The 21,328-nt window shown below is 45.8% G+C and overlaps 1 protein-coding gene across 2 annotated transcripts in view; it reads right to left on the bottom strand.

Moving 5' to 3' along the window:
• The window catches only part of samd11 (sterile alpha motif domain containing 11), a 347,655-nt gene extending 338,096 nt beyond the window's left edge, over window positions 1-9,559 (bottom strand). The window contains exon 1 of one of the 2 annotated variants that reach the window (XM_059952307.1): window positions 9,444-9,559. The gene's annotated coding sequence lies outside the window, so the exon portion shown is untranslated. The remainder of the gene's footprint in view (window positions 1-9,443) is intronic. The other variant, XM_059952313.1, reaches the window with a different exon arrangement.
• Window positions 9,560-21,328: the final 11,769 nt, after the last annotated feature.

Below are 21,328 nucleotides of genomic sequence, written 5' to 3'. Positions count from 1 at the left end.
CTCACCAAACCGACACCAGAGCAATAATAGATAGCCTTTGTGTTTGTTTTCAGTTGTTTGAGATATGGGGTGGGGTGGCAAATGAGAGGGTTAAAAGGACTAAATATTGGATCTCGACAATTTCTATCAAAATCAATATGCTTGGATAGACTGTAAGCTTATACATATGGGGAACTAGTTTCTGAATCCAAAACTATTTAAATAAATCAATTCTGATTTAGAATATGCATTCTGATGCATATCTGATTTCTGATTTAGAATAGAATATGCAAGGCTTTTGAGGTTTAAAACTAGATACAGGAGCAGAAATTAGGCCATTTGGTCCATTGAATCTGCTCTTCCGTTCTAACATGGCTGATTTATCCCTCTCAACCCAACTCTCCTGCCTTCTCACTGTAGCCTTTGACATCTTGACTAATCAAGAACCTATCAACCTCTACTTTAAATATACTCAATGACTTGGTCGCCACAGCTGTCTGTGGTGACAAATTTCACAAATTGGCTACCCTCTAAATTCCTCATCATCTCTTTTCTAAACAGATATCCTTCTATTCTGAGGCCGTGCCCTCTGGTACTAGACTCCCCCACTATAGGAAACATTCTCCCCACACCCACTCTATCTAGGCCTTTCAATATTCAATAGGTTTCAATGAGATACACACCCCCATTCTTCTAAACATAAATGAGAACTGGCCCAGAAGCACAAAATACTGCTCATACATTAACCTTTTCATTTCTGTGATCCATCTCTGGACCCTCTGCAATGCCAGCATCACAGAGAGAGCAGATATGATCCGGACCAGGTGTGATAGGGTGGTGAAGCTTATTAAGTCCTGGAGATCAGAAATTAATTGGACAAGTAGCTGGACAGAAAATAAATAGACAATAGACAATAGGTGCAGAAGTAGACCATTCGGCCCCTCAAGTCTGCACCGCCATTCTGAGATCATGGCTGATCATTCACTATCAATACCCAGTCCTGTCATGAGAGGGTCAAGGAATGGGTCTGAATGGGTCTCAGAACATGCATGAGGCTGCAGAGAACATTAGCAACAACCCCTCCCCAATACTTGCCAAAATAAGGTGATGGATTTTCATGTGTAAAATTAAGTTAATTTATTATCAAAATACATGTACACTCAGTGGCCAATTTATTAGGTACACCCACTCGTTAATGCAAATATCTAATCAACCACTTTGTGATTTAAGTGATTGTTTGTCCTAGACAGATGCTTTGAATGTCTCAGAAACTGCTGATCACTTGAGATTTTCACACACAACTGTCTCACAAAGTTACAGAGAATGATGTAAAAAATAACAAATATCCAGTGAATGTCTAGCAGTTCTGACTGGATCAAACTGACAGGAAGGCGACAGTAACTCAAATAACCACACATTACAACAGTGGTGTGCAGAAGAGCATCTCTGAACACAGAACATGTTGAACCTTGAAATGGATGGGCTTTAGCAGCAGAAGACCATAAACATACAGACAGTGCCCACTTTATTAGGTACAGGACATACCGAACAAACTGGCCACTGAGTGTACCTCACCTTCAGATTCATCTTCTTGTGTGCATTCACAGCAGAACAGAGAAATATGATAGAATCAATGAAAAACTGCCACAAAAATTGGCAAATAACTAAAAGAAGACAAACTGTGGAAATAAATGATAATAAGTAAATAATACTGTGAACATGAGTTGTGGAGTCCATAGGTTGTGGAATCAGTTCAGAGTTGAGGTGGGTGAAGTTATCCACACTGGTTGAGGTGAACATGAACGTCCATCACAACATGTTTACCTGAAGATCAGAGGTTATGGAGAAACGTAGACTCTGCCAGCTCCATCACATACTCAACCCTTCCCACCATCGAACACACCCTCAAGAAGGCAGTATTTATCACTAGGGGCACTCAACACCTAGGACTCGCCTTCTTCTCGTCACCACCATCAGAGAAGAGTGTCAGGAGCCTGAAGATCCCACGCACAATAATCTAGGAACATCTTCTTGCCCTCCATCATCATAGTTCTGAACAGCCACGAATTTTTAAAAAAATATTTTATTTATTTAGAGATACTAAGCTGTACACCTTTGGACTGTGGGAGGAAACTGGAGCACCCACAGGAAACCCACAAGGTCAGGGAAGATGGTAGAAACTCCTTACAGACAGTAGCAGGAATTGAACCCAAGTCACTATGCTGACTACTACGGTACGGTGCCACCCCACCCAGGAACACTACCTCATTATTCATTATTTCACTATTTAATTTAAAATTTAATTTTTATGTCTTTGCACTGTACTGCCGCCACACACTCACAAAAAACTTTCACTACATGCAAGTCTGTGATAACCTAATCCTGACGCCAAAACATTAAAGATATCTTGGAATACGCCTCCAAAGTCAGGCAGATTGAAATCCCTGTGATCACCCATCATTTACAGCAGGGCCTCAAAGGGCCGAGTGGCTCCATTGAATGAAATAGTATCCAGTCCTCGAAAGGGAGTCGAGGAAACGCACACCAGTCCTCATCGAGGGATCATTGGTGGAAAGGGTGAACAGTTTTATGTTTATGGGTATCAATATCTCTGAAGATCTGTCCTGGGCCCAACATATTGATGCAATTACAAAGAAAGCACGCAGGAGGCTATATTTCATTAGGAGTTTGAGAAGTCTTGGTATGTCACCAAAGATTCTTGCAAATTCCTACAGATGTACCGCAGAGAGCATTCTAACTGGCTGCATCACCGTCTGGTGTGGAGGGGCCACTGCTCAGGATCGGAAAAAAAACGCTGCACAAAGTTGTAAACTCAATCATTTCCATCACGGGCACTCGCCTCCCCAGCATCAATGACACCTTCAAAAGGCAATGCCTCAGAAAGGCGGCATCCATCATTAAGGACCCCCACCGCCCAGGACATGCCCTCCCCTCATTGCTACCATCAGGGAGGAGGGACAGGAGCCTGAAGACACACACTCAATGTTTTAGGAACAGCTTCTTCCCCTCCGCCATCAGATTTCTGAATGGACAATGAACCCATGTACACACCACCTCACTTATTTTGCTCTGTTTTTGCGTTGCTTATTTAATTTATTTCTTATGTACTTTTTATTGTAATTTATATATATATATATTTTTTTTTAAATTATGTATTGCAGTGTACTGCTGCAGCAACACAACAAAATTCACGGCACCTCTCAGTGATATTAAACCTGCTTCTGAAAAAAAACAGCAAGTAAGAGGTTAAGTTTCCAGCGCGGCGGCGGAGGCGAGCAGGGAGACGTCCTTCTGGAACCCCCTTGCCACCTCCCCTCGGCCTCCCTCCCTCTCTCTCCGCTTGGCTCCCGCCCGGAGCCGCAACGCTGTCGCTCCGAGGCAGGCAATAAATTGTGTACGGCGGCTCGCAATGACCTGTTCCAAACTGGAAAATCATTTCCCTCCCCGGGCAGCCCCATTTGACGGCTTGGCTTCTCTTTCCTGTTAATAAGAGGCCCTTAAAGTGGCAGCGCATCGGCTGATGAACAGAGTTTTTTTCCTGTGTCTCTATTGTATATATAATTAAAAAGGGGGGCACAGAAACACACTACTACCAGTTATTTCCCATTAGAAATGCAACAAATTGGGCCGTGGAGAAAGCTTAATGAGGAAAATATTCATTAAAATAGCATTAAAATCAGCGTGCATTATTGAACGAGCTTGTCGGCACAATCAGCTCCGTGCATTATATGCTAAAAGTTAGAGCATTTCAGTGCATCTGTGCCAGGCACTGGAGAAAACAGGTTCAATATTTGGTTGGTAAATAAAAGATGTGATACCTTACTGACCAACGCAGGTTTCGTCAGGTGGAATGGGATTTCAAAGGGATATTTGAAGTGTTTGTCAATTGTGCACATGGGTTAGACTGCATTCGCAGTGAACACACAGACGTCAACAGAGGGCAGGCCCAGTGCATGGAGATTTCGACTAAGATTGTTTGAATATCGGTGCAGGTGGCAGAGCCAACCTCACTCGCAGAAAGGTCTTTCTCTAAACCCCTGGGGTGAGGCTGCTCACTGATGCCACTGAACAGACCTAGTCTCCATAAACCTCCCTATCTACATTTATCGCCGCTTCGGGAAAACATCCAACATAATCGAGGACTCCTCCCGCCTTCCTTCGGGCAGAGGCTGCAAACGCCGGAGCACAACATACCGCCAGGATCGAGGACAGCTTCTACCCGCTGTTACCAAAATACACGAAGGACGAACTCTTGATCTCCATTGACCTTGTCATGGCCCCTGTACGCACATTACCTACCTGCAGTGCACTTCCTCAGGGACTGTAGCAATATATCCTCTCGTTTTCTCTACTACCTGGACGAACTGATGTATGGATTGATCTGTTTGGATGGCACGTAAATAACATCTTTTTACTGTAATTTAAAAAGAGCAATTTTTTGAACACAAGGTGCTGCAGATGCTGGAAGTCTAGAGCAATGCTCACACAGTGCTGGAGCAGCTCAGCAAGTCAAGCAGCATCTATGGAGGGGAATGAACAGTCAACATTTCAGGCTGAGACCCTTCATCAGGACTGGAAAGGAAGGGGGAAGGAGTCAGAATGAGAAGGGGGAGGGGGAACGGGAGGAAGAAGTACAAGGTGGTAGGTGATGGGTGAAGCCAGGAGAGGGGGAGGGGGTGAAGTAAAGAGCTGGGAAGTTGATCAGTGAAAGAGATAAAGGACTGGAGACTGGGAAATCCGATCAGTGAGGACAGAAGACCAGGGAAGATAATGGACAGGTAAGGAGAGAGTCAAGAGAAGGAAACAGGAATGGGAATGGTGGGGGGGGGGAGGGGCAATTCAATAAATCGATATTTGTGCCATCAGGTTGGAGGCTACTGAGTGTTAATTTGTTTTCATGTAACATGTCCCAGTAAGTTCTGTTGGTAACATTAAAGGTGCTATTTAAAAAAAAAGTTATTCTCGTCTCATGCAGAATCTCATCCCTTAACTCCATAATAATCTACACCGTTTAGAATCAGAATCAGATTTAATATCACTGGCACATGTCCTGTACAGTAGCCCCACAACGCTCCCCCCTCCCCACCACTCCAGATAGTGATGCAGCCTGTCAGAATGCTCTCTTTAAAAGTTTTCTGAGTGTTTCAGGTGACAAACCAAATTTCTTCAAACTCTTAATGAAATTTAGCTGCCATCTTGTCTTCTTTATAGCTGCATCAATATGTCAGGACTAGGCTAGATCCTCAGAGATATTAACACCCAGGAACTTTAAGTTGTTTACTCTCTCCACTTCCGATCCTTCTATAAGAGTTGCTGTGTGTTCCCTCACCTTACCCTTTCTGTAGCCCACAATCAGCTCTTTGGTCTTACTAACATTGAGTGCAAGGTTGTTACTACGACATCACTAAAGTAGGTGGTATATCTTGCTGACCCTTTTTAAACCTACTTCAAGATCAATCTAATCCTTCCCTCCTACATAGCCCTCCGTTTTTTCTATCGTCCATATGCCTATCCAGGAGTCTCTTAAATGTCCCTAATGCCTCTGTCTCTACCACCACCCCTGGCAGCACATTCCACCACCCACCATTCTCTGTGTAAAAAGCTTAACCTTGACATCCACCCTTTACTTTCCTCTAAACACCTTACTGTTGTGCCCACTTATATTAGCCATTTCTGCCTTGGGAAAACGCTTGACCTATGTCTCTTATCTTGTACACAAGATGATTTAGCTTTTGTTAGTTCAAAGTTCAACTCTTTGAAATTTGGCAACAGTGGAGGCCAAGTCATTGGGTATATTTAAGGTAGAGGTTGATAGATCCTTGATTGGTCAGGGCATGAAGGGATATGGGGAGAAGGCAGGAGATTGGGACTGAGAGGGAAATGAATCAGCCATGATGGAACAGTGGGGCAGACTTGATGGGCCAAGTGGCCTAATTCTGCTCCTGTATCTTATGGTCTTATGTCTAAATAAATTTATTAACAAAGTGCATATATGTCATCATTTTCTACCCTGGGATTCAGGCACTCACAGTAGAACAATGAAATACAATAGAATTGATGAAAAACTACCAATGTGCAAAAGATTCCTTCGTTATTCTCAACCATTTGTGCAATTTTTAATCCTCTCTTCCCTTTTGACCTTCCTTGCCTGTTATTCATTTTAATGTAGTCAGGCAGCACCTATGGAGGGAAATAGATGGTCAATATTTCCAGGATCCACCTCACACATTCACTCACCTCGTCCATCCAACATCAATGGACCCCAGTGTCACATTTCCATCTCTTCACCCTATCAGAAATTCCTGTTCATTCTCTCTCAGACTAATTTTCTTTATCACATGTACATCCAAACATACAGTGAAAGATGTCATTTGTGTTAACAACCAACACAAGCGAAGGAAGTGCTGGGGGCAGCCCACAAGTGTCACTACACACTCTGGTGCCAAAATAGCATTCCCACAATGCTCGACAGAGCACAACAAGCAACAAAACAACTAGAGAAAAACAAGCTCCGTTCCTCCCTCTCACCCTTGCATGTACACAGTCCATATTCCTCAGCCTTCAGCCCCAAGCTGACTCAGATTTGCATGTTCTATTGCATTTCTGAAAACCAATAGGACTGCTGTCACTCATGTGGCCTCCAGGGGTGGGTATACTGCTACAATAATGGAGGGGTTTCCTCAATCAACTTGTCCCGTCCCTGTCATGTAGCAGAAGAACCCTGTACTGTGGTCCTACCCCACCCAGCTAAAGCTTCAGTACGTCCCTCAGCACCTACTCCTGCAGCCGGGAATGTGCCAGTCGGCAGAATTCCTCCGCGGATATCTCCACATGCTGGCAGACCAACAAGTTTCAGGCAGACCAAAGCACATCTTGCACCACGTTGATGATTTTCCAACAGCAATTGATGTCTGCCTCCATGTGTGTCCCTGGGATCAGACAGTCCTCTGTTACACAGCTGCTCAGATGAGCCATGACACAGGTCTTTCCATCTTTCTGCCCAGTAGGAACAAATATCAGTAATCATTTGCTGATGTTGTCGATGGCGGAGAGGCTAGTGCTCCATCATGGGCACTAACCTCCCCATGATCAAAGACATTTTCAAAAGGCAATGCCTCAAAAAGGGAACATCCATCATTACGGACCCCCGCCACCTAGGACATGCCCTCTTCTCATTGCTACCATCAGGAAGGAGCTACAGGAGTCATCATTTTAAGGACAGCTTCTTCCCCTCTGCTATCAGATTTCTGAATGGCCAACGAACCTATGAACACCACCTCACCAGTTTTGCTCTCTTTTGGCACTACTTATTGAATCTTTTTACATGTATTTCTTGATATAATTTATAGCATATCTTACTTATTGCACTGTATTGCAGCTGCAAAACAGCAAGTTTCATGATATATGTCAGTGATAGTAAAACTGATTCTGATTCTGATTACAGGCTGAGTTACCTCTGAATAAACGGGTTCATCGAGTCCCTTTGAATCAGAAGGTTCAAATGAAATTTCCCTGACCTGACTAGGAATATTGTTGTGTACACTCCATGGTATAGAGAAAGTACTGTTTTTTTTAAAGATGTGACATTGAACCGGAGGATTGTCTGCTTTCGCAGGTGATTGTCAAAAAAACCATTGCGCTATTTTGAAGAGGGTCAGGAGAATTATCACCGGTGCTCTGACCAATATTTATTTCTCACTCAGTTCAAACCAAACCTATTAACTGGTCATTATCACATTGTCTGTGGGAAGCAAATTGACAGTGCTGTCTCCAAGGTGGCATTATTGTTGATTACAGGACAAGAATCCTGAGAGCTGGACCTGAATTTGAATAACACGTGAATGATTTAAACCCAAGGAACCAAGTGACCTGAAAGTTACTACTGTTTTGTTCTACTGTGAATGGCTGCAAGAAAATGGAACAGTAGGGTAGTATATGGTGACATATATGTACTTTGATAATGAATTTGCTTTAAACTTTGAAACCTACCAGATTGTAACAAAAAATGTACTTGGATCACAAAAAGAAGAGGTTCTGCAGATGCTGGAAACCCAGAGCAACACACACAAATGCTGGAGGAACTCAGCAGGTCAGGCAGCGTCTAAGGAGAGAAATAAACATTCAGTGCTTTGGGCCGAGACCCTTCATCAGGACTGGAAAGGAAGGGGGAAGCCAGAATAAGAAGGTGGGAGAGAGGGAGGAAAGGAGTACAAACTGGCAGGTGATAGGTGCGACCAGGTGAGGGAGAAGGTCGGTGGGTGAGGGAGGGGGGGATGAAGTGAGAAGATGGGAGGAGGTAGGTGAAAGAGGTAGAGGGCTGAAGAAGAAGGAATCTGAAAGGAGAGGAGAGTGGACCACGAGAGAAAGGACTTGGATCACAGATACACTGTTGAAAAGATTCTGACTGGTTGCAACACGGCTTGTTGTGGCATTTCCGATGCACAGGAAAGCAAGAGGCTGCAGGGAGCAGTAGACACAGCTTGGTCCATCACAAGCACCGCCCTCCTCACCATTGACAGCATCTACAGGAGGTGATGCTTCAAGAAGGTGGTATTTATCATCAAGAACCCCCACCATCCGGGTCATGCCTTCTTCCTGCTGCTACTGTCGGCAGGAGGTACAGAAACCTGAAGTTCCACACCACCAGCTTCAGGAATGGCTATTTTCCTGCATCCATCAACCCACACAATTCTAATCCTACCTGAGTACTGGACCAACACAGACTGCCTCTTGCAAACAGGGGACTTTTGTCAGGTCATGTCTTGTTTTTGAACAGTCTTCTTGGTCAATTTGTTTATAGTTGTCACCGATGTATGGGTGGTGAGGTGGAGATACATCTCTACCAAAGCAGTTGTGAGATGCTCCTTCCCTCCGCTAGCCCGCAGGTCACCCTTGGGCAAGGTGCAGCACCTACCTGCTTAGCCCCCCCCCCCCCAATCAGGGTCATGTGAAGCCATGGGAGCAGGTGGTGGATGGTAATATGAGCAGCTGGTGCACATCACAAATCCTGGTTATGTGACCACTGATGCCAGGCAGATCATCTCTGAAGGGTATTGATAACGGCTGAGGTCACCTGTCTTGTAAAGACACTGCCTAGATGAAGGCAATGGTAAACTACTTCTGTAGAGAAATTTGCCAAGAGTAATTATGGTCACGGAGAGACTGTAATTGTCCATGTCTTACTACAAAATAAAGTGTTACAGTTACAATGAAAGTGCAGTGAAGGCAGACAAGGTGCATGGCCATAACGATGTGGATTGTGAGGTTAGGAATACATCTATTGTACAGGAGGTCTGTTCAATAGTCTTCAGACACAGATTCATTTATTTATCAGAGCAGATGAAATATGCCCACATAGCTTGGCAGAAAAACAACAAAACAAGCCCCTTTACTTCCTCTCATCCACCTACCCCCCTACTGGCACACACAGACAGTCCACCTACCCCAGGATAGGCTGGGCCTCCAGCCTCAACTGGACATGTGAGCTTGCAGGTTTCCGCTGTAGACTCACAGAACCAGGACTTCAGCCATCCGTCCTCGATTTCCATACTGTTGATTGGTGGAAAGATTTTCTTGTGCCTGGCTGTACATGCTTTCAGACCTTTCGACCTTCTGCCCAAGGGGAGAGGAAGAAGAGAAAATGTCCAGGGTGAGTGATGCCTTTGACAATGTTGGCTGCTTGTTTTTTTCTTTCTTTTCACTGTCTAGTATAATTTAAATTCTGGCTTTTGTCTGTGATGCTGCTGTAAACAAGCTTTCCAATATATCTGTATCTCACCATACTTGTAAGCATGACTTGACTTGAATCTTTCATCCTTACTGGTCTGGGCTGTATGAGGTTTACACTCAGTGGCCACTTTATTAGGTACACCTGCTCATTAATGTAAATATCTAATCAACCAATCACATGGCAGCAGCTAATGCATAAGAGGTTCAGTTGTTGTTCAGAACAAACAGAATGGGAAAGAAATATTATCTAAATGACTTTGACCTTGGAAAGATAATTGGTGCCAGATGGGGTGGTTTGAGTACCTCAGAAACTTGATCTTCTGGGATTTTCACACACAGCAGTCTTTAGAGTTTACAAAGACTGTTGTGAAAAACTACAAACATCCAGTAAGCAGCAGTGCTGTGGATGAAAAGGCCTTGTTGTTGAGCGAGGTCAGAGGAGAATGGCTGGACTAGTTCAAGCTGACAGGAAGGCGACAGTACCTCAGGTTACAACAATGGTGTGCAGAAGAACATCCCTGAATGCACAACATATCATCCCTTGAAGTGGATGGCTACAGCAGCAGAAGATCGCAAACATACAACCAGTGGCCAGTTTAATGGATACAGGACATACATAATAATGTAGCCACTGAGTGTATACTTCATGCTCCTTAAATGCCTGTGAAATGGCTGAGAGGGAGTATTTAGGATGGAAATATAAGCTGGTTGTGTAGGTGACGCCCAAGCCCTGTAAATAAATAAATAGAAACCATGACTAAACTTGAAGATACCACTGGGTGTGAGATAGGTGCCACAGTACTTTGAACAGTGAAGAGGGAGCACCACAATGGTGTAGTGGTCAGCACAATATTATAACAGCTTGGGGCTTTCTGGTATTCAGAGTTCATTCTGACGCTAGCTGTAAGGGGTTTGTACATCCTTCCCTCCAGGTACTCTGGTTTCCTCCCACTTTCCAAAGACTTGCCGGTTAGTAGGTTAATCTGTCATTGTAAATTGTTCTATCGTTTTGTCTCAGATTAAATAGATGGGTTGTTGGGTGGCACAGCTCGATGGGCTGAAAGGAACTGTTATACACTGTACCTCTACGTAAAGTGGAGCTCTTGAAAAGCATTAACAATGTCTACATTTTAATTTCTGTAATGCATAAGTAGCCACTTAAATTAGGGCTAGAGCATATTAGGGATAGTAGATTTATTGCCATAATCAAACCAGCCAAAAAGTCTATATAGAAATCAAGCACTGGGGGTCTTTAATTATGGATGACGCCTTCTAAGACAGAGATGAGGAGGAATTTCTTTAGCCAGAGTGTAGAGAATCTGTGGACTTCATTGCCAGAGACAGTTGTGGAGGTCACATCATAGAGTTTATATACAGTGGAGTTTGATAGATTCTTGATTAGTAAGGGTGTTAAAGGTTTCAGAGACAAGGTAGGACAAAGGGGATAATAAATCTGCCTTGGAATGACGGAGCAGACTTGATGGGCTTACTGGCAACATTTGGCTCCTCTGTCTTATGGTCTTTTGGGCTTCTGGAGGCAACACCTCTTGAAGATGTCATTGATAGTGGGGAGGGTTGTGTCTGTGACTAGCAGGCTCAGTCTTATTAACATGATAATAACCTGGAGTAGACCCCGATTTTATTTCAGATTGCTAGCACCTGCAGTATTGTACGTTGCGACTACTTTTAGCGTCTGTGTGCTGTCTGTTTTAAGTACTGGCGAGGGCAGATTACCACAAACTCCTCGTCGGGGCGTTCAGGGGTGGATTGATTCCGGAATTTGGGAAAAATAAAGACAGCCAGGAAAAGCGCCAGGAGACTTGATCTCAATACTGTTCTCACCCCCTCCTTCGACTGTGATTTGTACAATAAGAGATAGCGTGCTTCTTGAGTTGCAGCGAAATTTGGGGACTCGTAACATAAGCTTCTCACTGATACACACACATACCCCCCCCCCCCCCAGCAATTATCTCTGCCGCGTGCTCGCTTCGTGAAAAGAACTGTGGCCGAGAAAAGGGATTTACTAGGACTGAAGCGGAAACTGTTTGGTTAAATAAATGGTTTACAAGTCAGCCTGCAGTGTGTGTGTGTGTGTGTGTGTGTGTGTGTGTGTGTGTGTGTGTGTGTGCTTTACCATGCCCCGTTTATCTGCAATTAATTTATATTAAATCTTCCACCACCTATACTGTATAAAATTTATCATGCAAAATTGCTTTGAAATAAACCGTGAAAGATGGTCGATGTTCCCCTGCGATGTAGAATAATCCTGTTTCTAAACATATTAAATAGAGTGATTTGTGACCGCACCGTGTACCAAACAGGCTATCACACATTACATCCCCTTGGCCGTCCTACTCCGCATCGATTTTTTTTCTCTTCGCGTCCGAACAGGATGAGAAATCAGCTCAGTGGTCTCCGAGTGCTCTGAAATGTGAGCTTCAGACGTCAATGGAGCCGCCGACACGTTTCAATTAGTGAGACGCCTTGGCCGTCTCTGGCCTGCGGCATCGCGGTGCACTGGGGACGGGTCTCGTCTCTTGACAGCTCCCGTCAAATTCGCCAGACTGCAGAGAGAGGGAGGGCGGGGGAAGAGAGAGACAGAGAGAGAGAGAGAGAGAGAGAGAGGGAGAGAGAGGGAGAGAGAGAGAGGGAGAGAGAGAGAGACAGAGAGACAGAGACAGAGAGGGAGGGCGGGGGGGGGGAAAGAGAGAGAGAGAGAGAGGGAGGGCGGGGGAAAAGAGAGACAGAGAGAGAGAGAGAGAGAGAGAGAGAGGGAGAGAGGGAGAGAGGGAGGGCGGGGGAAGAGAGAGACAGAGAGAGAGAGAGAGAGAGACAGAGAGGGAGGGCGGGGGGGGGAGAGAGACAGAGAGAGAGGGAGGGCGGGGGAAAAGAGAGACAGAGAGAGAGAGAGAGAGACAGAGACAGAGAGGGAGGGCGGGGGGGAGAGAGACAGAGAGAGAGAGAGAGAGACAGAGACAGAGAGGGAGGGCGGGGGGGAGAGAGACAGAGAGAGAGAGAGAGAGAGAGAGAGAGACAGAGAGGGAGAGAGGGAGAGAGGGAGGGCGGGGGAAAAGAGAGACAGAGAGGGAGGGCGGGGGGGAGAGAGAGAGAGAGAGAGAGGGAGGGCGGGGGAAAAGAGAGACAGAGAGGGAGGGCGGGGGGAAGAGAGAGAGAGAGAGAGACAGAGACAGAGAGAGGGAGGGCGGGGGGGAGAGAGAGAGAGAGGGAGGGCGGTGGGAAGAGAGAGAGAGGGAGGGCGGGGGGAAGAGAGAGAGAGGGAGGGCGGGGGGAAGAGAGAAAGAGAGAAAGAGAGAGAGGGAGGGCGGGGGGAAGAGAGAGAGAGGGAGGGCGGGGGAAGAGAGAGAGAGAGAGGGAGGGCAGGGGGAAGAGAGAGAGAGGAGGGCGGTGGGAAGAGAGAGAGAGAGGGGAGGGCGGGGGGAAGAGAGAGAGAGGGGGAGGGCGGGGGGAAGAGAGAGAGAGGGAGGGCGGGGGGAAGAGAGAGAGAGAGGGAGGGCGGGGGGAAGAGAGAGAGAGAGGGAGGGCGGGGGGAAGAGAGAGAGAGGGCGGGGGAAGAGAGAGAGAGAGAGGGCGGGGGAAGAGAGAGAGAGGGGAGGGCGGGGGGCAGAGAGAGGGGGCGGGCGGGGGGCAGAGAGAGAGGGGGAGGGCGGGGGCAGAGAGAGAGGGGGAGGGCGGGGGAAGAGAGAGGAGAGAGAGGGGGAGGGCAGGGGAAGAGAGGAGGGAGAGAGAGAGGGCGGGGGGCAGAGAGAGAGAGAGAGAGAGAGGGAGGGCAGGGGAAGAGAGGAGAGAGAGAGAGAGGGGGAGGGCGGGGGGAAGAGAGAGAGAGGGAGGGCGGGGGCAGAGAGAGAGAAGGAGGGCGGGGGGTGGGAAGAGAGAGAGAGGGAGGCCCCTGTTCTGACAGTTTTCATCAACCACACCAGACTGCTCACGCATCGCAGCCTGCCTCTACACTTAGAGCAAACTGCAAGATTCAAGATTGTGTAATGTTATTTCCAGTTCACAAGTGTAAAGGAGAACGGAATAATTGCTATTCTGGATCCAATGCAGCATAAAAAGCACTATAAGACAAAGAACACAATAAGAAACACAATAAATATAAATACATTAGATAGCTTATATACATTGATTGTGTATCTGTGAAGTGACACTAGTACATAAGGTGACTCTGACACGAAATGATAAAGTGGTGCTGGTTGGGGGTGTGGAGGGGTGGGTTAGTACGTGAAGGTGTTGATCAGCCTTACCGCTTGGGGAAAGTAACTGTTCTTGAGTTTGGTGGTCCTGCCGTGGATATACCGTGGCCTCCTCCCTGATGGGAGTTGGACTAACAGTCCATAAGTAGGGTGGGTTGGATCCTGCATGATGTTACTGGCCCTTTTCAGGCACCTTTCTGTATATATGTGCTTGATGACAGACATAGATTATTAATTATAACGTTACTACTTCAGATCCTGTAGGAAAACTATATATGTGTATTGCAGTTGGTTCAGAAACTATGGCATTTCCCACTTTACCTTATCAAAGATTTGCACTTTGCCTACCTGCACTGCACTTCCTCTGAAGCTGCAACACTATACTCTGTTTTCACAAGAGATTCTGCACACTGGCAATCCAGAATATCACACACAAAATGCTGGAAGAACTCAGCAGGTCAGGCAGCATCTCTGGAGAGGAATAAACAGTCAATGTTTCAGGCCAAGACCCTGCATCAGGACTGGTAAGCAAGGGTGAGAAAACCAGAAAAAGAAACTTTGGGGGGGGGGAGGGGGTTAGGGTTGCCAGATCTTCATCAGGATAATTCAAGGATTTCAGAGCAAAACATCAAGTGTTTATTCCTCTCCATTGGTGTTGCCTGACCTGCTGAAATCCTCCAGCATTTTGTAAGGAAATGAGTAACGTCAATGTTTTGGGCCAAGACCCTTTATCAGTACTCGGTCTGAAACGTTGACTGTTTATTCATTTCCATAGATGCAATATGACCTGCTGAGTTCTTCTAGCATTTTGTGGGTGATATTCTGCATTCTGTTTTGCTATGTACTACCTCGATTTATTTATGTATGGCACGATCTGTCTGAATGGCAGGCAAACCAAAGCTTTTCACTGTGTCTCGGTATGTTGTCAGGAGATGTAGAGGAGGCCTGACCCAGACTCAGAGAAGCAGAGGCGAATTAGTGGTGAGTGATCACTTTAATAATAAACTGCAAAATAACAAGCCACAAGGGGCCACAAAACAAGAGTGTAGATACTTAACACAACAAGGTGACTGAAGGCTTGGAGCAACAGGTCGAGGCTGGCTGGGTCAATGAGCAGACAAGGATTATGGATGTGAGCTGGGTTTAAATAGGCTGCAGGTGACTCCTTTTAGCTAGGAGGAGACTGAGAAGTGCCTGCCTGTGCAAATCTGGCAAGATCAGTTGTGGGCCCTGATCCAACACAATGCCACGGGGGAAACCACGGAGGCAAACTACATGTTGGAGAACTAGTTCTGCCATCTTAGCGGCCAGTGGAAGTTTGGGAAGACAATGGATTGGGCCACCTCAGAGAACTGTCTATGACTCTCATGATCACTGTGGCCCCTTCAGAAGGTGAAAGGCCCATGATGAAATCAAGGGACTGGTGGGGGCTGCAGGAGCTCAGAGAGCCTCCGGTTGGAGGAATTGGACCAGGCACGCTGAGGGTAAGCAGTGATGAACTGAAGTACATCTGTGATCATGGTGGGCCACAAGAACCAGGGTTACAGAAAATCCAGGATCCATCATGCTCCTGGATGGCTGAAGAGTGATGAGGAGTTGTCCCTCTGGAGAGTCTCAGAGTGCAGAGCCACCAGTACGTCAGGTTGTCAGGTGCATCAGCCAAAATAGGCTCGTGCTGTAGAGCTTGGTGGATCCGGTTCTCAAGGTCCCAGATGATTGGGGTGAGGATCTGGCAAGATGGAATGATGGGCTGAGGGTCAATTTCCATTTCATCTGGGTTGAACTCTTGTGATAGGACATCCGCCTCAGTGTTCTTTGAGCTAGGTTGGTAGGAAATAGTGAAGTTGAATTGATCAAAGGAGAGGATGCATCAAACCTGACATGGGTTGAGTTGGCAGGTCTGTTGTATGGATATGAGGTCCTGGTGGTCAGTTCAGATCAGGAAGGGCTCAGCATTCCATCCTCAGCCAATGTTTCCATTCCTCTTTGATAGGGAGCAGCTCCCTGTCTCCTTCTCTGTAATGGGGCTGGGTAGAATTGAATTTGTGCCAGAAGAAGGAACAAGGGTGCCTTTCTGTTTGGTCCCCGCTGGCAGAGGATGGCACCGTGCCCATGTCAGATGCATTCACCTCCACCACAAAAGGTCTGGTGGGGTTCAGGGAATGGTGGTGAAGATTTCCTTGATCTCCTTGAAAGCATGGTCCACAGCAGCAGACCAATAAATCTGTGAGATAGGTGACTTGGCGAGGGAAGTGAGAGGAGCAACGATTTGGCTGTAGTTTCTGATGAAAAAGCAGGAGATGTTGAAGAAACCAAAGAAGTGCTGCAGATGTTTGATAGAACACAGTTGGGGCCATTCAACAACAGTGTGCACTTTCTCTGGGTCCACGGGGGACCTCGTAAAAGATGAGGATGTTGTCGAGGTAAACGAACATATACCTGTGCAGCATATCTCAGGGAATCTCACTGATGGAGGCTGGGAAAATGGCTGGAATGTTGGGAAGTCTGAAAGGCCTCACCAAGTACTTGTGGTGGCCAGTGGGTGTTATGAATGCCATCTTCCACTCATCCTCTTGGTGGATGTGGATCAGATTTACACACTCTCTAGATCCAGTTTGGTGAAGGTCTGGAACCCACAGCATTTTGAATCCGCCACCCATCAAAGGGAGAGGGTAGCAGTTCTTAATGGTGATTTTGTTGAGGTCACAGTATTCAATGCAGAGACAAAGCCCCACCCCCCTCCACCATCTTTCTTTCTGACAAAGAAGAATCCAGCACCGGCTGGGTACAGGGATGCTCGAATGAACACATAACGTAGAGGATTTACGGGGGGACGTCAGCTGAGGTTTCAGACAGGCGGTCCAGCAGGTGGGTCCCCAACTCAACAGTGAATGAGATGACCAGGCAAAGTGAGGGTCATGATTGGAGAATCAGGGGTAACACAAGATGAGAGGAGCATTGGGAGAGTCGATCAGGAGGAATTGAATTGGCTAGCAGTGGTCTCCGATGCTCATGTGCATTCACAGGCTGAGTGTGCACTCTGACAATCCCAGACCCTAAGGGACATCCATCAACGGCCGTGATGTGGAAGGGATGAGAGATAGGTTTGGTAGGGTGTCCAAGCTGCATGTTCAGAGTCCGGTCCAGAAAGGTGCTAGCTGTGTCAGAATCCACCAGAGCCTCCCGTGCACATAGAACCACCAGAGTGTGGAGCAGGACAGAGAGATGAGCTGGCAGAGGGGCCAGGGAGAGCTTACCAGTTAGAAGACCCAAGTCTCTACCTGGTGGTGCCATTTCCTTGACACATTTGATTCATGGGCAATCGACAGCTGCACAGTAAGTGCTCAAGTTGTTTCTCCACCAACGTTCACGCTCTTAGGGTTGAAGGAGTTCTCCCTACCTGCCTGGAGTCTGGAGATGTTGCTGATGAGGGTACTGCAGCCTGAAATCGTTCAGGGAATGGTACTGGGGTTCTGGCTGATGACCTACAGGGTTGTTCCATAAGACACTTATCAATAGGCAGGGACAGAGTAATGAGGCTTCAGAGGTCGGTGGACTAAGACAGCTCATCTTTCAAGCTCTCTGAGAGGCTGTGATGATAATGGGCCAACACCACTTTCACATTCAAACTACTTTATACCTTGAGGGTCCTGAGTTCCATGGAATAATCCAGCACAGTGTGTGTGCCTTGACGCAGGTGAAGTATCCAATCTGCTGCCTCTTTTCCACTTCCCAAATGGTCAAAAACCCAGTGCAACTCAGTGGTAATAGGTTCATACTGGTTGCAAATGGGGGTTTTATTATCACAGTGGCCCAGATCAGAGCTCACTCAGCCAGTCAGATGACGAACACAGTCTTGGCTCAGTTTGCAACATACAGAAATGGCTGGAGCTCAAAGTACAAGGCCAACTGGGACAGGAAGTTGTGGCATTGGGCTGGGGATCCATCAAAGGATTCAGGCACCGGAACCTGGGGCTCTGAGGGAGGAGGTTAACTGCTGTAGGGTTGATGCATTGAGACAGAGAGTTAGTTGAGAGGGGCAAGCAGATGATCAATGGTTTCCTGCTGCTTCCGGATCCTGTATTCAAATCGAGGGATGACTTCTGCTATGTCAATCACCGTTTCACTCATCCTGTCAGGAAACGTAGAGGAGGCTTGACCCAAACACAAAGCAGTGGAGCTGATTTAGTGGCGAACAATAACTTTAATAATAAACTGCAAAATAACAAGCTCCAAGAGGCCACAAAACAAGAGAGATACTTAACACAACAAGGTAACTGAGGGCTAGGAGCAATGGTTGAGGCTGGCTGGTTTGGTGAGTGAACAGGGATTGTGGATGAGAGCTGGGTTTAAATAGGTTGCAGGTAATGAGCTGGAAACAAATGGCAGCTGACTCCTGTTAGCTGGTTAAAGTCTGGGAGGTTCCTGCCTGTGTAGGCCTGTCACATGTGACAATAATAAACCAATACCAATACCAGGGATTTTCATTCTGCTAGTTTGTAGGAGCATTTTTCCTTAAATTTTTGACTTTAACTCCAACAAATTTTTCACAAAATAAAGCAGAACACACTGGAACTATTCAGAGGATCCAAATTTCAATCTTTTGGCAAGACTGGATTGCAGAAGGTTTTGTTACAGTTAGTGTGACACTATTACAGCTCGGGGTGTTGAATTCTGAGTTCATTTCTGGCGCCGACTGTAAAGAGTTTGTGCGTCCTCCCTGTGACCGCATGGGTTTCCTTGGGGTGCTCTGGTTTCCTCCCTCATTTTAAAGATGCATGGGTTAATTGTTCTTTGTAAATTGTCCTGTGATTAGGCTTGTGTTAAATAATTGGGTTGCTGGGTGGTGCAGGTCATTGGGCTGGAAGAGCCCGTTCCGCTCTGTATCTCTAAATAAATAAACAAATGCTACATTTATAAACAGCCGATGACACAACTGCCATTGGCAGAACCTCAGATAGTGAAGAGGAGGTGTACAGCAGTGAGATGAATCAGCTGGTTGAGTGGTGACGCACTCAATGTCAATAAGACCAAAGAACTGACTGCAGACTTTAGGAGGGGGATGTCGTGAGAATGCACATCAGTCCTCATTGAAAGCGATGGAAGTGGTTAGTAGCTTCAAATTCCTAGGCATCACAAAAATATATATAACATGATTCCGACAAAGAGCAATAGCTCAAAACAGTTGGAGTCACACCATGACCATGATGTAGCTTCAGATGAACACAGTTTAACACAGTTAACACATATTAGACAGATAGATAGATTTATCAGGTTTAAGTTCAAGTTTAATTGTCATGCAACCATACATGAATACCCATGAATACAGCCAAACCAAATAGCATTCCTCCAACTCAAGGTGCAAAACACAGTACCAATGGTCATACACAGCACAAGACACATATAGCAGATTGCATTACAATACAGTCACACAAAAAATATAAAAATATGTTCAAAAAATGTAAACATGCATTTACTGAGGCTGCTCTGTTGGTTGGCTGGACCATGGATGTTGCATCCTAATCGTCTACATAGCACTGTACATTCTCCTTGTGACTGTTTGGGTTTCCTCCCACATTCCAAAGACCTATGGTTAGGGTTAGTAAACTATGGGAATGACATATTGGCGCCAGAAGTGTCTCGACACTTGCGGGCTGCCCTAGCACATCCTCGCTGATTTGTCTTGATTTCACTGTACATTCAATGTACATGTAACAAATAATCTTTTATCTTTACAGCTGGGAAACAGTAGTAGTTTCAGCCCATGTGGTCTATGCCAGCTACCAAGTCTCATTACCCCAATTCTACATAATCCCATTTTATTCTCCCATCATTCCTTCAATTCACAGTAGACAAATAAACTATTAACCTTTAAATCTTCACATAGACAATGCCATTGTTCAGAGCTGGGTGCAGGTCAATGGAACTGTGTGACATTAATCCTACCCTGGTCGTCATGGTTGTAAATGGACTTTATAAAGTCACTCATGGATAAGTCCATATCCACAGAATCATTCAGAGTCCTCTCCAACCAGCAGCCCTGGATGAACCAAGAGAAGCCAACAAAAAGTGATGCAGACCAGTCCATCACAGGAAAAGCCCTCCCCACCATTGAGCACATCTACAAAGAATGTTGCCACATAAGAAAATAGCATCCATCATCAATGACCAACGCCCCCCCCCCCCACCACCATCCTGGCCACGCTCTCTTCTCACTACTGCCATCAGGAAGGAGGCACAGGAGGCTTAAGTCCCACACCAGCAGGTTCAGGAACAGTTATTACCCTTCAACCATCAAAACTTCACCCACTCATCAATGAACTGATTCCATAACCTATGGTCTCACGTTCAAGGACTCTACAACTCCTGTTCTTAGTATTATTTATTATTATTATTTGTTTATTTGTATTTGCACGGTTTGTCTCCTTTTGCACGTAGGTTATTTTGTCGGTCTTTGTGTGTAGTTTCTTCATTGATTCTATGAATCTCAGGGTAGTATTTAAAGACATAATGATAATAAATTTACTTTGTCATTTAGCTGCTGTACCACTGTGCTGTCTTAAATAATAAAGGTAAATAAAAAGGGATGTGGATTGACAATGGTTTGAGGAGCTGCTGTGGACTTGTTCTTGCAGAAACGTGGCTCTAGGACAACATCAACATACCATCACTCTTCAGGCCATGCCACATAGGGACTTGAGCTATGTATTTTTTGTGACTTGCATGTTTTTCTGCTATCTTAACTGTATGTGTTCTATATGCTATGTGCTGTGTGTGACTGTCAACACTGTGTCTTGCACCTTAGTCCGGAGAAACAAAATTTTGTTTGGCTGTATTCATGGGTACGGTTGAATGACAATTAAACTTGAATTTGAACTTGAGGAAATCAGCCATAGTTGAACTTGTAAAAGTTGAATTCCTGTTACTGATTTATTACACACTCAGTGGTCACCTTGTTGGGTACCTCCTGTACCTAATAAAGTATGTAACCTCTGCAACACACACAAAAGCCGAAGGAACTCAGCAGGCCAGGCAGCATCTGTCTGAGTTCCTCCAGCACTTTGTGTGTGTTTCTCAGATTTCCAGCATCTGCAGATTTCCTCTTGTATGTAACCTCTTGCTCCCAAAAAGAATTCTTTCCTTCTGTCACCAAAAGCAAGCAATAAATACACCTTCCAGACCAATTAAAAGTACTAATTTAGAAGCACAGCCAACGACAGCACAACCCTCTGTTTACAGCTACAGCAGCAGCCAAGACAACTGAACACTCAGTCGTGGAGCACTACACGACAGAAATAGGCCCTTCAGCCCATCGAGTCCATGCTAAACTTTTATTCTGCCCAGTCCCATCAACCATAGCACTCTATACATCTCACATCCATGTAACT

Source organism: Hypanus sabinus, chromosome 27, assembly GCF_030144855.1.
Source record: "Hypanus sabinus isolate sHypSab1 chromosome 27, sHypSab1.hap1, whole genome shotgun sequence".
NCBI classification, from domain to species: Eukaryota; Metazoa; Chordata; class Chondrichthyes; order Myliobatiformes; family Dasyatidae; genus Hypanus; species Hypanus sabinus.
The sequence above is the reverse complement of the archived record's forward strand: the minus strand, read 5'-3'. Positions and strand labels throughout refer to the sequence as shown.